Genomic DNA, 18,140 nt, shown 5'->3' with positions numbered 1-18,140 from the left:
GAAGTATATTCAACAATACTAAATGATCATTTTATTAGCACTGTTTAACAATTTAATAAATTCTCATGAATTATTTAGCCAAACGCTAAAAGCCTTTTGGAATTGTACACATAAATAAATATGTGCTAAAGTATACATCGCCAAGGCACCTGGTGTAAAATATATTCTAAAAGCATTCAAGCAAGTATCAAAACAAAATAAACTCACTTGTCTTCTACTACTGTCAGGGTGTTTAACCCCTTGAGTTAAAATTGGAATAATTGAAGGCAAAATAATCTCCCCAAGCTTCCGAACAAGAACCAAGTGTTCTTCCAGAAACCTAACATGATGGATCATTGATTATTCAGTTGAGTACATACATAATAAATACTTCAATACCTTTAGAAAACAAACATGATGTCTTTCTAATGAAGATGAAGCGAGAGACGAAAGCAGAGTATCCATTAAGACTGGCATTATTTCTTTGAGAGTCTTGGAAGTATTTGCCAAGATAGTCTTCCATACATGCAGTGCCGCCAAACATAAAAAATATGAGATACGTTTATGTTCAACAACAACATTAAATTCATTGTGCAAAATAGTAATGTGACAACAAGAAAACAAAACACAATAGAAAGAAATACCACATAAATGATGCAAAGTCAAGTTAATATCACTACGAACCATATAAATTTCAGCAAGAACTTCATTGCGACTTCTTTGCCCAAGAACCTCAATAATTGCAGGATCATCCATGTGCCTCTGTGCATGGACCTTCGTCATCACTCCCAAGCTCAAGAATTGCTTTTCCAAAGGTTACAACCTGCAAAGCCATAAGCCCTTCCTTATTCACAAAGATCCTTGAGATAACAAAATATTAAACAAATCTTACCTTGAAAAGAAGATAGTCTTCCATACATGCAGTGCCGCCAAACATAAAAAATATGAGATATGTTTATGTTCAACAACAACATTAAATTAATTGTGCAAAATAGTAGAAAGAAATACCACATAACTGATGCAAAGTCAAGTTAATATCACTACTTCTTTGCCCAAGGACCTCAATAATTGCAGGACCATCCATGTGCCTCTGTGCTTGGACCATCGTCATCACTCCCAACCTCAAGAATTGCTTTTCCTAAGGTTCCAGCAACCTGCAAAGCCATAAACCCTTCCTTATTCACAAAGATCCCTGAGATAACAAAATCTTAAACAAATCTTACCTTGAAAAGAAGATAGTCTTTCATACATGCAGTGCCGCCAAACATAAAAAATATGAGATACGTTTATGTTCAACAACAACATTAAATTCATTGTGCAAAATAGTAATGTGACAACAAGAAAACAAAACACAATAGAAAGAAATACCACATAACTGATGCAAAGTCAAGTTAATATCACTACTTCTTTGCCCAAGGACCTCAATAATTGCAGGACCATCCATGTGCCTCTGTGCTTGGACCTTCGTCATCACTCCCAACCTCAAGAATTGCTTTTCCTAAGGTTCCAGCAACCTGCAAAGCCATAAGCCCTTCCTTATTCACAAAGATCCCTGAGATAACAAAATCTTAAACAAATCTTACCTTGAAAAGAAGATAGTCTTTCATACATACAGTGCCTCCAAACATAAAAAATATGAGATACGTTTATGTTCAACAACAACATTAAATTCATTGTGCAAAATAGTAATGTGACAATAAGAAAACAAAACACAATAGAAAGAAATACCACATAATTGATTCAAAGTCAAGTTAATATCACTACAAACCATATAAATTTCAGCAAGAATTTCATTGCAACTTCTTTGCCCAAGGACCTCAATAATTGCAGGGTCATCCATGTGCCTCTGTGCTTGGACCTTCGTCATCACTCCTAACCTCAAGAATTGCTTTTCCAAAGGTTCCAGCAACCTGCAAAGCCATAAGCCCTTCCTTATTAACAAAGATCCCTGAGATAACAAAATCTTAAACAAATCTTACCGAGAAAAGAAGATAGTCTTCCATACATGCAGTGCCGCCAAACATAAAAAATATGAGTTACGTTTATCTTCAACAACAACATTAAATTCATTGTGCAAAATAGTAATGTGACAATAAGAAAACAAAACACAATAGAAAGAAATACCACATAACTGATTCAAAATCAAGTTAATATCACTACGAACCATATAAATTTAAGCAAGAACTTCATTGCGACTTCTTTGCCCAAGGAACTCAATAATTACAGGGTCATCCATGTGCCCCTGTGCTTGGACCTTCGTCATCACTCCCAACCTCAAGAATTGTTTTTCCAAAGGTTCCAGCAACCTGCAAAGCCATAAGCCCTTCCTTATTCACAAAGATCCCTGATATAACAAAATCTTAAACAAATCTTACCTTGAAAAGAAGATAGTCTTCCATACATGCAGTGCCGCCAAACATAAAAAATATGAGATACGTTTATGTTCAACAACAACATTAAATTCATTGTGCAAAATAGTAATGTGACAATAAGAAAACAAAACAAAATAGAAAGAAATACCACATAACTGATTCAAAGTCAAGTTAATATCACTACGAACCATATAAATTTCAGCAAGAACTTCATTGTGACTTCTTTGCCCAAGGACCTCAATAATTGCAGGGTCATCCATGTGCCTCTATGCTTGGACCTTCGTCATCACTCCCAAGCTCAAGAATTGCTTTTCCAAAGGTTCCAGCAACCTGCAAAGCCATAAGCCCTTCCTTATTCACAAAGATCCATGAGATAACAAAATCTTAAACGAATCTTACCTTGAAAAGAAGATAGTCTTCCATACATGTAGTGCCGCCAACATAAAAAATATGAGATGCGTTTATGTTCAACAACAACATTAAATTCATTGTGCAAAATAGTAATGTGACAATAAGAACACAAAACACAATAGAAAAAAATACCACATAACTGATGCAAAGTTAAATTAATATCACTACGAACCATATAAATTTCAACAAGAACTTCATTGCGACTTCTTTGTCCAAGGACCTCAATAATTGCAGGGCCATCCATTTGCCTCTGTGCTTAGACCTTCGTCATCACTCCCAACCTCAAGAATTGCTTTTCCAAAGGTTCCAGCAACCTGCAAAGCCATAAGCCCTTCCTTATTCACAAAGATCCCTGAGATAAGAAAATCTTAAACAAATCTTACCTTGAAAAGAAGATAGTCTTCTATACATGCAGTGCCGCCAAACATAAAAAATATGAGATGCGTTTATGTTCAACAACAACATTAAATTCATTGTGCAAAATAGTAACGTGACAATAAGAAAACAAAACACAATAGAAAGAAATACCACATAACTGATGCAAAGTCAAATGTTAATATCACTACGAACCATATAAATTTTAGTAAGAACTTCATTACGACTTCTTTGCCCAATGACCTCAATAATTGCAAGGTCATCCATGTGCCTCTATGCTTGGACCTTCGTCATCACTCCCAAGCTCAAGAATTGCTTTTCCAAAGGTTCCAGCAACCTGCAAAGCCATAAGTCCTTCCTTATTCACAAAGATTCCTGAGATAACAAAATCTTAAACAAATCTTACCTTGAAAAGAAGATAGTCTTCCATACATGCAGTACCACCAAACATAAAAAATATGAGATACGTTTATGTTCAACAACAACATTAAATTCATTGTGCAAAATAGTAATGTGACAAAAAGAAAACAAAACACAAGAAAGAAATACCACATAACTGATGCAAAGTCAAGTTAATATCACTACGAACCATATAAATTTCAGCAAGAACTTCATTGCGACTTCTTTGCCCAAGGACCTCAATAATTGCAGGGTCATCCATGTGCCTCTGTGCTTGGACCTTCGTCATCACTCCCAAGCTCAAGAATTGCTTTTCCAAAGGTTCCAGCAACCTGCAAAGCCATAAGCCTTTCCATACATGCAGTGCCGCCAAACATAAAAAATATGAGATACGTTTATGTTCAACAACAACATTAAATTCATTGTGCAAAATAGTAATGTGACAATAAGAAAACAAAACACAATAGAAAGAAATAACACATAACTGATGCAAAGTCAAGTTAATATCACTACGAACCATATAAATTTCAGCAAGAACTTCATTGCGACTTCTTTGCCCAGGGACCTCAATAATTGCAGGGCCATCCATGTGCCCCTGTACTTGGACCTTCGTCATCACTCCCAACCTCAAGAATTACTTTTCCAAAGGTTCCAGCAACCTGCAAAGCCATAAGCCCTTCCTTATTCACAAAGATCCATGAGATAACAAAATCTTAAACAAATCTTATCTTGAAATGAAGATAGTCTTCCATACATGTAGTGTCGCCAAACATAAAAAATATGAGATACGTTTATGATCAACAACATTAAATTCATTGTGCAAAATAGTAATGTGACAATAAGAAAACAAAACACAATAGAATATCACATATTGATGCAAAGTCAAGTTAATATCTCTACGAACCATATAAATTTCAGCAAGAACTTCATTGCGACTTCTTTGCCCAAGGACCTCAATAATTGCAAGGCTATGTGCCTCTGTGCTTGGACCTTCGTCATCACTCCCAAGCTCAAGAATTGCTCTTCCAAAGGTTCCAGCATCCTGCAAAGCCATGAACCCTTCCTTATTCACAAAGATCCTGAGATAACAAAATCTTAAACAAATCTTACCTTGAAAAGAAGATCGCCAAGAAGTTCAATAGAGCTGTCATATACACCAATTATCACTAAAAAAGTAATTTTATTACCCAATTAAAATAAAAAAAACAGAGTAAGGATGAAAGTAAAAATGTTTAGAAACAAAGGTTGTCACATTATGCTCAACAGACATGGCTAGCACTTAGTGTAGCATCACAAACCGATTCATTTTTATTAGCAAGCTTTGAAGAAGATGCTAAACATGAGATAAATGTACAAAGTTATGACTAATATAATCAACATACCATCCAAAATTATAGGTAGAACCACTTGTAGTTTTGAAAGATGACGCCCAAGGATCTTGGCAAATGTTGTGTCATCATTGAAATTAGAGTTAAAAAGCATTGCACTGGATTAATTAAAAAGAATGGAAAAAACAAAAAATCTAGAAATTTCCCTAAAAAAGTGTCAAATGCCCATCACAAAAAGAAGAAGACTTTTGGTGAGAACAATTTCGGATGATATCGAGAAGAAAGCGCTGAAAGTAATCCTTTACAAGGGCAATCAAAACCTATAAAAGAATGAATTGTGATTGATGAACACAAAATTATTGTGAACCAAAAATTATTTGAAATTACGCCATAATTAATAAATATTGTAGATTATACAAGTTTCTTTTAAGTCAAATTATAGGTTATCCTATTAAACAACACAGCAAAAAATCATACATGAATGGAAATAAAAATTCCCCTCCAAAGACCAAAAATGAACATCAAAGTGAAACATTCAATTTATTTACTAAAATTCAAGACAACTGAGATAGGGAGATTACTAGAAATGCATACTCTCTATATTTGATTTTCTAAAGTTATTTGCACATCATAACAACTTTATTCTTCATTTCACATGTCATTGAACCTTGTCATCCTAATAAACATTTGTCTCTAAGATTCTCCTTTATCAATGATCGTTGATCACATAAAGCTAATTCGTCCACCAAAAGTGAAAATTTTACAACTAAGGAAATCATCTAAGTCTTTATTCTATCACTATATGTGTGTTATTGTTTCTATTCTATTGTCCTTTACACCACCATCTATAAACCTCTATGTACTCTTTGTTGTTGTTGACCCACCACAAGAGGCAACTCCCTTATAGGTATATAGTCAACAATCACACAAAGAAGCCACTCCATCATCTTTAAAACTCTCCCATTCTTGAATCACTAATCATCATCCTTAATCCCCTACTAATTCTGACACTGTTTTTTCACAAATATAAGCATTACAATTCCTATCCACTTTCTCATTTTATATATCCTATGAAATTGTCACCCAAATACTCTATCTTTGTGTCTTCTTTATGTCTATGATTAAATTGTAAAAAATGTTTCAGAAGTACTTTTAAATCCAAGGTGGCAAAAAACTATAATCAATGAGATAAATCTCACAATTCTAATTGCTCTTTAGAGTTGGTCTCTCTTTATCTAGGAAAGTCCACCATGGATAGCAAATGGATCTTCTTAGTTAATAATCACCAAACAACATTGTTGATTATCTCAAAACTCGACTAGTAACTAAGGGCTATACTCACGTCTATGGCATTAATTGAATTGATAAATTCTATCTAGTGGCCAAGATTCACTCTGTCTAACCCTTCCTCTCTCTAGGATCTATATGAAACATCATACAAGATTTGTTGCTCAGGGAGATTGGTCTCATATGTCAACTTAAGAAGTCAATGTACATAAAAATGATCTTGGGAACTTTATTTAAAAATTTTAATTCAACTCTTTTTAATATATGACTATAAAGTGGAACAAGCAATCATAAAGATGCCCTTTTTTTACTATTTATATAGATAATAATTACAAGTGATGACTCCACTAGATTACACACTTGAAAGATTGTCATCATAAACACTTCTAGACTGAAGACTTTGTGATCTCAAATCCTTCCTTGGTAAAGCTAGGACCAAACAGGTATAGAAAAAAATGATATATTTCACAAAGCAAATATATCCCATTTGTTGACCTTGGAAAATATAGAAAAAATTGACATGCTAGGATCAAACAAGTAGATACCTCTATAGATCTTAATGTTAAATTAGCACTAGCACAATGAGAGCTATTAATTGGCACTGGGAAATATAGAAAGCTAGTAAGAAAATTGAACCGCCCCACAATCACCAAGATATCTCATTTCCAACACATGTTTACTCAAAATAGAATGCAAAGAAATTATTAGTAATTTAGTATACAAGAAAAACAATGACATAGCAAACACATTTGATGCTTGCAAGTGTGAATCTGACACCTCATATTTTTCTATCACTCCATTTTAATGATAAGATGCATGGCAAGAAAAAACTAGTTTCTTCATTGTTTACCTCAAAATCTACAATAGTCACTTCATGGCTGCCAATTCCACTAGAACAAAACTAAGCAACAACCAACTCCATTGTAAAACCACCATTAACAGGAAAAACAAATGATATCTGTTAAGGAGAATAAAATAATTGCAAGTTCACAATATCATAATAAGTTAGTAAACCATTGTACCTGAATTGTATCAAATCCCGAAGCTCGCATTATTGCTGAACCCATGTAGCTCCAAGAGGCACCTCAATGAACCCTCTTTCGATATGACCAATCATTTTAAGAGTACAACAGAGAGACATATCAATTAAAAGAATTGACACTCAATTGCTCATGAGCTAAAACTAATATAAACTAAACTTACACTCTAGCAATAAAGAGAATGAAAACTAGTGAACAAGTTATAAAGAAAAATCTGTTGGGAGAAAATATTTTAACAACAAACCAATACTAGAAAATATGTCAGAAGTGTTTGTCATATCAGAAGTTTCCAGGTGTAGTAGCCATGGAGGCTCAGAAGTAGGAAGTGCAATCATCGTGAAATGCAAGCAGTCTTCTTGGGAGAAAGCAAAATATGCTCAATAACCTAGCAGAAATGAAGCTAGCAACAAGTAAAGTTGAATGATAACTAAATTTAGACAGAAAAATACTGGAAACATAAAGATAAACATATCTGCTGAAAATGGTCGAACTTTACATGACACTGATAGAACATTAACTATTTGCTCAAAAAGCAACAACTATCTGGTATGCCCAACTAGAAAGAGATGGGGTTAGAAATGAGCAAGACTTAGCATAGTCTCAATTGATGCTAAGTCTCAATTGATGAGTGCAGTATAAATTAAAAGACAAGTAAGAAAGAGAGAATAGGTTACCAAATTTAAGCAAACACCAATAATTTGTTTCTCCAAGAGTGGGCCCAGAATATATAAATACCGACCATGAAGAGCTCAATACCCAAGAAGATAATAAATAAAAGAATGCGTAGAATGCCTAAATATCAATTATAATCTGATCGGGGAGAGAGTTCAATGCTACGGCCATGAATAAGGCATGAAATACCCGAATGCCGATTATAATCCAACCGAAGAGAGGAGCTCGATTCCACGACCATGAAGATGATAAGCAAAAGAAATGAGCAAGACTTATCATAGTCTCAATTGATGAGTGCAGTATAAATTAAAAGACAAGTAAGAAAGAGAGAATAGGTTACCAAATTTGAGCAAACACCAACAATTTGCTTCTCCAAGAGTGGGCCCAAAATATATAAATACCGACCAAGAAGAGCTCAATACCCAAGAAGATAATAAATAAAAGAATGCGTAGAATGCCTAAATATTAATTATAATCTGATCGGGGAGAGAGTTCAATGCTACGGCCATGAATAAGGCATGAAATACCCGAATACCGATTATAATCCAACCGAAGAGAGGAGCTCGATTCCACGGCCATGAAGATGATAAGCAAAAGAATTCCAAGAATATGTGAATATGGATTATAATTCAACAGGGAAGAGGAGCTTGTGAAAACAAGAGAAGCCCACATTACACAAGCATATGGCTAAAAGCAAAGCCCAATGAACAAAACATTGAATATCATAGCCACTAGTGAAAAGCTAGAAATCGTGATCATAATAAGAATAACGAGAATAATAAGCTTGTCATATATATATATATATATATAGTCATTTAGAAACTCATGAATACTATCAATGAAGCTAACTAATGATATTTTTATTGATTACTACCTTGAAGTCTAAATAGACTCAATCTACAAGTAAGCAAACATCAAATCATGTTAATAAATAAAAGTAAAAGAACCCTAGAGTAAGGAAAATTTCTGACATAGTTCCCTCATAATTTGATTGTAACTTGATTGAACTACAACACAAAAGTGTACAAAATATGAATATAGTAGAATTCTCAAAAATACATGAACATTCTCGAACAAATAAAGAAGATACTAGATATGGAACTTGTGAAAACAAGAGAAGCCTACATTACACAAGCATATGGCTAAAAGCAAAGTCTTAAGAACAAAACACTGAAACTCATAGCTAATAGTGAAAAAAGTTAGAAATGAAGAACATAATAAGAATAACAAGAATACCAGAAGTCCAACACAGTTCTAACCGAGGAAGAGGAGTTTGATCCTTGGTTGGGAAGATGATAAGCAAAAAGCGTGGAATACCAGAAGTCCAATATAATGTGATTGGAGAGAAGAGCTGAATACCACGATCATGGGACAAGTAAAAATATTAAGAAGACCAAAACTCCGATCCATCCTAATTGAGAAGAGGTCAATCCCGAGGTCTGGAGGATAATAATAACCAAAAAGAAAAGAATACCAGAAGACCAATAACGACCAAATATTCGGATAACAATTGATTGACATGATGTTGAAAATGTATCATACATCATTAGGATATCTAGAACACCTACATCACAAATGTTGACAAATTTAAGCAACAAAAGATTTAATTGGTTAGCAGGAACATATACAAACAAGTGCATAAGAATTTTCTTTATATAAGTTTCAACACAACATAAGTAGGACCGAGGCTAAGAGAATCTACTTAATTGTCATCGATTTCACACCATTATTGAAAGCAATGATTATTAATTTAGGAATAGAAATTAATTAACAACATGTGAATGAGAAGAGGACAAACAAAAATATCAACATCAAATAGGAAAGATGTAAAGTTAAAATGCAAAAATACATAAAATTATAGGATTCAATGACCCAAAAATAATGATAACAATTAGTTTGGTAGATTAAATATCAGCTACTACCTTGGAGTAAAAAAATCAAAAGGAATCCCTCTTTTCCCATCTTGCCCTAACCAGTGAGAGGAACTAGATCCTTGGTTGTGAGGAAAATAATAAAAATGTTAAGAATACCAGAATATCCATTTCAGTGGACCGAGATGAAAGGACTCGATCCCACGCTAAGAATAAGAATAAGCCATAATACAAGAATATCCATTTCATTTGGACCGGGAGAAAAATAATAATATCTATATGTACCAGAATTATAATCCAACTAAGAAAGGGAGCTTGATCTCACGACCACCATTAAGAAGATCCATCCAGACCGATGGGAGGAGCTCATTATATCAAGCGGATAATAACAAGAAAGCCAAGAATACCAGAAGTCCAATATTGTCCCGACTGACGAAAGGAGTTTGATCCCTTGGTCGGGAGGATGATAACTAGAAAACCAGAAATACCAGAAGTCCACTAATATCCCAATACAACATATCAATAGTGTCCTGACTGGAGAGAGGAGCTCAATCCCTATGTCGGGAGGATAATAATGAGAAAGCCAAGAATACCAAAAGTCCAATAATATTCCAACAGGGAAAGAAGTTCGATCCCTTGGTCGGGATGATGATAACCAGAATACCAGAAGTCCAATAATGTCCTGACCGGGGAAAGGAGTTTGATCCCTTGGTCAGGAGGATGATAACCAAAAAACCAAGAATACCAGAAGTCCAATAATGTCCCGACCGAGGAAAGGAGTTTGATCCCTTGGTCAGGAGGATGATAACCAGAAAACCAAGAATACCAGAAGTCCAATCATGTCCCGACCAAGGAAAGGAGTTTGATCCCTTGGAGTGGAGGATGATAACCAGAAAACCAAGAATACCAGAAGTCCAATAATGTCCCAACCGAGCAGATCAATAAGGTATAATATTGAAAATACCAATAAGACTAGGAGACAAGTCACTTCTGAGGATAAAATACCAATAAGTTGAGAAAACCAATCTGCTAGGGATATTTGTGAAAAGAGCCTAGCCCAGGGGCTGTTATAGAATAATATAGCCCGAGGATATGTCGATGATATCAGAAAGCCAAGATCACTAGACAATATTGAGAAGTCTAATAGGATAAGAATTTCAATTCCACCCGGAGATAGTTCGATATCTCAATAGAATTAAGCTATGCACATAAGAGAATTGATCAGTATATATATAAAGAATTACAATCCAAGAGAATAAAGTAAAAAAATTATATAATCAAAAAGTGGAACTAATGTTATCACATTAATTCACATCTATCCAATGAAATTTAAAAATTATATCTACAACATGGATCAACTATTCTCTTCATTAGTGACTACCACAATGCTTATATTCTACAAAGAAGTTTGTTAATATCCCTTGGACCTAGAAAAAGAAAAATAATTACCTTTTCAAAAAGCCAATTTCTTAATCCTCCTGTATTCGTCATAACCTGTGGTTTCCATTTAGCAAGTACTGCATTGACCAGAAGAAAATTCTGACAAAATAGGACAATGAACTAGTTAATGATTATTTTAGAGACAAAAAGGAAGTTTGGAGAAAAAAAAATAGAAAAACAAAGAATAAGAATGACAATGAACTACACAAAACAAAATGTTGTAGTGTGATATGAGCTATACCAATCAAAGTGCAACCATAAAGTTTCAAAGCTGGACTCGTACCAGAAGTAACCTCTAAGAAATAAATGACTCTTGTAGATAAATACAAGCTATAATATCAGCTCCACGCATTTGATCCTAAGTGGATAGTTGATCGACAACCTATTATATAGATTACCTTCTTGCTAGAGTGAGTCTAATATGAGCATTATCAAACATCCCATTTGTAACTAGGGAACACCTTTTATCTAAAAGAATGATTAATAAAGAAGTTTATTAAGTAATAATTATTTCATTTAAGATAAGCCTAGACACCTCTTCTCATGTTGGAACATCAAACAATATGAAGAAAAATTAAAATATATTGAGCAACATTACATTAAAGAGTAGGATGGATACTAAGTGGATAGTTGATCGACAACCTATTATATAGATTACCTTCTTGCTAGAGTGAGTCTAATATGAGCATTATTAAACATCCCATTTGTAACTAGGGAACACCTTTTATCTAAAAGAATGATTAATAAAGAAGTTTATTAAGTAATAATTATTTCATTTAAGATAAGCCTAGAATTAGTTGTACTATTTTGAAAGATTGCTTTGGCAAAGTTTGAACAGCATAGCAATCGTAATTCTAACCTCTTCTCATGTTGGAACATCAAACAATATGAAGAAAAATTAAAATATATTGAGCAACATTACATTAAAGAGTAGGATGGATAAAAACACTACCTGTCATTAAGCTTAAAGACTTTTTCCCATTGTACACATGGAGACCTTACCACACTGCATCCCCACACTGTACAATTAAACCGAAGACCTTTAACAACACATGGTTAGTTCACCAAAAACAAAGAAACAAATAGTCTAAATGTAACAAGAGAAATGACAAAAATAAACATTTCAGTACCAAGGCTTTTTCACGAGGTAAGAGTTCATCACCAACTCAAACGAGTATTTTCTCATGGGCTGGGAAGGAAGAGGTGGAAATGGTACTGAAGGATGAAGAGATGATGATACCAATCTCCCACATTGGCATTTGAACATGTTCTCGAAAGCATGCTTTGCTCCGGCAAGTGGAAAGGGTTACAAATATTTTTATATCAGGAACACAAAATGTATAGACCAATTTTAAAATAAATTTTGCACTGTCTATATCCAGTAAAATAAATTTTAAAATGTTATTGCTTTTATTTTATTGTTTTAGATAATTTGGTTTATGTTGCACTGTCTCATGATATAGGATTTTAAATAATTTTATTTTATTGTTTTTATAAGGAACCTTTCCTTTTAATCAGAAATAAAAATTTGATCCTCCATAATTCTTTTTTCCTAGCAACGCATTTATTGAAGCACCAAACTGTGAAATTCACCAACTGAGGCAAATAGATTATTTCACTCTACTGTAACATAACGAAGAAAATTTCACATAAGTAAAAGGAAAGAATGTTTATCGATGATACTAATGCCCAAGGGCATACTTATTATATGCTCAGTTAGGTAATCCATTTTTTTTAAGTGCAGTATCATAACAGTGACTCACACTTTCTAAGGTTATCTGACACCTAGATGCAACAAATGGAAGAACTAAGGAGGGATTCATTCTTGCTATACTACTGACCACGATCTATTGGTTTTAGCATCACTTCAACAAACAAAGCCCTTTCCAACTTTCCCAAGAAAAAGTCAGGGGATTTACTTTGGCTTGAGTTACCGAGAAGAAATAATTAGAGCTAAATGTTTCTATAAGGCAATCTGATATAACTTTCTTTCATTTATATGAATATCATATAGTTTCTCAAGTTGGAGACACTTCTGGAAATTAATTATTAAGTATCGAAGAAATTATTCCAAGGAATAAATCCATCAACCTCCATTTGAACGATGATAATATCTAGAAAATCAAAGAATTTATCAGCAGAATGATAAAATAGAAAATTTAGAAAAATAATACTCAGAAATTAGGATAGCATAGACTATATTGTTCTAGAAGATTTGCCAAGCGCTCAAAGAGCTCTTGCAGGAATATATATGTATCAATAAGATAGAGTTAACTACGAAAGGATTAAAGTAGAACATGATACTATAGACTTCTGCTTGTGAAACTAGTGTGAAATAAACAATTGTTGAAAGTTAAATGTGTTTTTTTATGAAGAATGAGTTACCAGTAAAAGAAAGGAAGTTCCAATCAAGGCTTGGTCCAGATCAGAAATGAATTTTACATCAAGTGTCAAGTTGAACAAGAATTGGTTCCCAGATAACCTGTCACAACTGCATTTAGCAATAATAATTTAGCAACATATAAAGCAAACTGCAATGACCAAAATGCCAATAATCTGACTTTATATACACAAGAATCAAAGCCATCAGAACCAAATTCAAAGAAACAAACATACCAAAATCTTGCTCATACCAATTTCATAGGGAGCCCAGAAGCTTCCACTAACCAAACCATAACTCATCCATTATTGTAGCAAAAAATTAAATAAAAAATCCTTCAGATACATAACTCAAACTTTGACACACCATAACAGTTGAGCATAGTAGACTGAGTTAAATGCCAGTTAACCAAAATTTTAAAAAAAGTTTCCTCCAGAAAAATTCCAAGCAAGTAGACTGAGTTCAATTTCAAGCAAAAGAAATCTAGTACATATCCCGAAAAATCACATCACATATATCAATAAAATTGTTACCTCCAACAGTTACAAAAATCTAAGATACCAACCAAGAAAAGAAAGTTTCCAAAAAATAAAAGGGCTAGTTCAAAAGGCCCCCAGTTAATGATGGAGTTAAAAATTCCCATCACAGCATAAGAACAACTCCATGCATGCATCCACTAGATGATTGCATTCCAAGAGTACCACAATTAGATACTACACTACATCAATATGAGGCACAGAGTTTTCTTATCTTACAATTCAGCAGCCAAGGAAAACTCTAAAATTTTGCAAAACCAACTCAAGCATACTACAACACCCAAAAAATCAACATGAAAAACCATCTTTGTGCGACATATTAATTCATTACTAAGCTTGCAATTCTAGAATATGAGCATTACAAAAGATACATGGAGTGAATACCATAATACCGTCGAATTTGCTAATCCATCATTTCTCAAATTCTATAGAAAAATATTGAAAGTGGCAGGTTCTAGAACACACGATGCACCAGAGCTAGTTGAAACAATACCGATTCTACCAAGTCAATCAAAATTTAGAGCTTCCTATGGAATACGATCCAAAATACAAAAGTAAATCGAAAGAGGAGTACCATCAATTAATAAATTGTTACCTGAAACAATTCTAAAAATCTTAGATTTCAAAAAAGCAAGCTCCCAAATCACAAAAGGTCAGGCAGGAAATTACACCTAAAAGCTCCAATAGCATCATGAAGACAGCTCCATGGTCCACTGGAATCAATACCACAATTTGCAGCCCTAAAAATATCTCTATAGTTAAATCAATGTTGAAAACTAATGTAATTATTTTGCCAAGTACAATAAAAACCATCAAGGATCTTCAATCAACTACCACATATGGGGTCAAATGATGATTTATTTTGTTGAATAAAATTGATAATTTTGTGATGGGGCATGCTATAAACATCATTTTAGACTATTAAAAGAAACTAAATGAACTATGAGAAACTAGCTAAAACATAAAGCAGTTGAGATTTTGTTGTCGTCAAGATAATTGAGCAACTTCTTTCTCTTATGGTTATAACCCTCTACAAGTCAAGGGTTGTAGTTTTAATTCTTGTCTCGAACTACCTAAGTACTTGACTACCCACATTCGGATGTCGTAGTGAAAGGTTGCCTATGGTTAGCAGAAAATTAGCTCCAATATATATTTTTTTAGTTGATTTTATTAGTATGAAGGGGCGGTTGAGATTTTGTTGTCGTCAAGATAATTGAGCAACTTCTTTCTCTTATGGTTATATAACCCTCTCTACAAGTCAAGGGTTGCAACTTTAATTCTTGTCTTGAATCCTACCAAAGTACTTGACTACCCACATTAGGATGTCGTAGTGAAAAAGGTTGCCTATGGTTAGCAGAAAATTAGCTCCAATATTTTCTTTTTAGTTGATTTATTAGTATGAAGGGGCAATAATAAAGCTATCCGACACCTCATTGGGACCGCACAGCTTCATGCACCGCCTCAGTTATGCCGTTATTTTGGTCCCAAATTTGAACAATATGGCTTCAATAATGTATTTTGATACTTTTTTATTTTTTAATATAAGTGTATATTAATTTAAAAATTATTTTGGTTAATATTTGAAAGGGAGTGGTGCAATGGTAGTAAAGTTGTTGTTGTGTGCCTCTTCTTCCTCGAGACTAGAGATGACAATGGGGTGAGTTTAAACCCGGCCCCATATTAAATCCGCCTCGTTCGGGGCGGGTTTAAAAACCCGGTCAAACAAGTTACGGGGAGTCTAAACCCATTGACCGGGTTTAGAAGCGGGTTCGGGACGGGTTACGAATTTCAATAAACTCGCCCCGAACACGTCCCGTTATATATATAATATTTATGGTTTATAATTTATATTATATAATATAAAATACAATAATAATAACTTATTATTGAATTGTATTTTTTTAAGCTTAGTGGATTGGCGGGTTCAACCCGCTATAGACCCGTCGGGTTTTGAGTGGGGCGGGTTGAAAAACTAGGCGGGATGGGTCCGGGTCCATTTTTTCTGATAGGGTGGGTTCTGGGATTGGCCAAACCTGGCCCAAACCCACCCCGTTGCCATCCCTACCCGAGACCCCACATTGGCCGGAATAATTAAAAATTTTCAAATGAATATACTAGAAGCATCCTTGATTATAAGAGCATAATAATTTGTCTAACATGATAATAGGATCCTAAAAATCTAAAGAGAGAGTTCTGAAATCTTGAGGCAATGGGACGACAATCGAATCCATGGATTGTGACACATTCAACCACCTCATACTTGTAATGAAATAACTGGTTAGAAAGGAGCTTGACAATTATGTCTAACATATAAGATAATCTTTCAGATTTCACTTGCAAAAAGTTCCAAAGAAAATAACTTGCAAAAACAAAGCAGATTAGCAACGGTTCTAAAAATAAAATACATTTACGTACCGTCTGTTAGCTTCCTTACTAATTGAGGCATTCTCAAAAGTTTCTTCTCCATTGATCTCAATGCTTTCCAAATGATTTATGCTTAGGATATTCACAGCCAACTCAGAAAGGATAGGACATTTATCCAAGCTTCTTTTTGTGGTAATTCAATCATCCCTACATAGCCAACCTTTTTTAAAAAAAGGATCCATTGAGGTTACACCTTCGGCTTTCCTCATATAATTTATAAGATTATTCTCAGCAACTATACTATCCAAAAGAAAATTAACTGTCTTTAGGAGGCATTCAAAGATGAAATATTAATTTAGATTAATTATGATAATCTTACAACAGATAACATCTCAAAAAGAACCATCATTATATCATTCTAGCTTAATTAAGAATCTTTATATCAGTAAAATTAACTTTTATCAAGCTAGAAAAACAACTAACAGCAGAACATGCCCCATGCTAAGTAGCATTATTAATTTTTGACTGGAATTCTGGTAACTCGGTCTATACAATACTAGATGTGGATGCTCCAACTTCTGAAAGATGGCATGATGGCATGGCAGAAAAAGAGGTATGACATGTGAATAGATCTTAAAGCACATTTTTTGAAACAACTATTTAGGTTTAGTTTAATTTGCCCTTGTGTAAAAAATAACATAGGTGTATAAAGAATAGCTTGGTACCAACACATACAGTGCCAACTTTGTACTGACCTGGACAACACAGATCCTAGTCTTATAATAATTGGAAAGATGTATAAATAATAACATAGGTGTATAAAGAGAATAGCCTGGTACCAACACACACAAGATCCTTGAAAAACATTAGGAAAGCAGATATCTATATTAATAGATTTGAAAAAAGGAATGTTTGTTTTTATATAAATGCATCTGTTTCTCTATTGATAAACATCATCAAGCCACATTTGTGGTCAGCTCTGCAGATCTTATTTTTCCATAGAACTCCATGCAATGACATATTATTATTAGTAATATTCAGAAATAGTGCGACTAGAAAAGGATACAATAAAGTTGATGTTTTGCTAGGAAAAAAATAAAGATAACCAGGTGACAGTTTATTAACAACACAACTATTGCTAAAAGCACATTAAAAAAAATTAATGGAGCAAAACCTTGTATGTTTACTTGGGCAGATGGATGGCTCAATTCAACAGTGAGTGGAGATATATTAGCAACCGCAAAGCATACCTTTTTGAAACTACACTAGTAGATGTCATTTGGGGTAATGGTTAGCATATTAAGAAGTCTAATATTTGCTTTCAATAGGAGGATTCCACATAGCATATACAAGCTTCCCAATCAGGTATTGTCACCATAATAATGTTGTGAAGTTGATCCATCAGCCACTCATTCCATGCCTCTGAAAGGCATTAACATCAGAATGAAGAATACCAGCCATCACTTCAGCAGAAACACACTCCTTTGGTCTCTCTTTTGCACTAGAAAATTCATCAAAGTGTGTTGAAAGGCATTTCTTGCAAAGTTTGAATACAAACTATCTCCATAAAATGATATCCAATTCGGGGTTTGATGCCACGATGCTAATAGAAAACAGTGATGTTTTTATCAGCAAGGCTATGAAGGATGACTCTCCTTGGCTACTAAGTATATCATCAAAAGTTAT

The 18,140-nt window shown here is 33.9% G+C and overlaps 1 long non-coding RNA gene across 1 annotated transcript; it reads right to left on the bottom strand.

The window, feature by feature from the left end:
• Positions 1-131: 131 nt before the first annotated feature.
• Positions 132-16,992, bottom strand: LOC122052120. The gene is made up of 28 exons (XR_006131894.1): positions 16,506-16,992; positions 14,762-14,830; positions 13,560-13,665; positions 12,305-12,456; positions 12,127-12,193; positions 11,184-11,273; positions 9,786-10,934; positions 7,174-9,427; positions 7,002-7,109; positions 4,647-4,680; positions 4,441-4,578; positions 4,054-4,195; positions 3,727-3,868; positions 3,333-3,474; positions 3,146-3,165; positions 2,935-3,076; positions 2,751-2,767; positions 2,540-2,681; positions 2,355-2,371; positions 2,144-2,285; positions 1,959-1,975; positions 1,748-1,889; positions 1,563-1,579; positions 1,203-1,493; positions 988-1,133; positions 872-888; positions 664-802; positions 132-495 (listed from the first exon to the last, which is right to left on the bottom strand). It is a non-coding gene; the product is annotated as an uncharacterized LOC122052120 (long non-coding RNA).
• Between the last annotated feature and the right edge of the window lie 1,148 nt (positions 16,993-18,140).

This window comes from Zingiber officinale, chromosome 3A, assembly GCF_018446385.1.
Source record: "Zingiber officinale cultivar Zhangliang chromosome 3A, Zo_v1.1, whole genome shotgun sequence".
NCBI lineage: Eukaryota > Viridiplantae > Streptophyta > Magnoliopsida > Zingiberales > Zingiberaceae > Zingiber > Zingiber officinale.
Note: the sequence above shows the minus strand (reverse complement) of the source record. Positions and strands in the feature narration are given on the sequence as shown.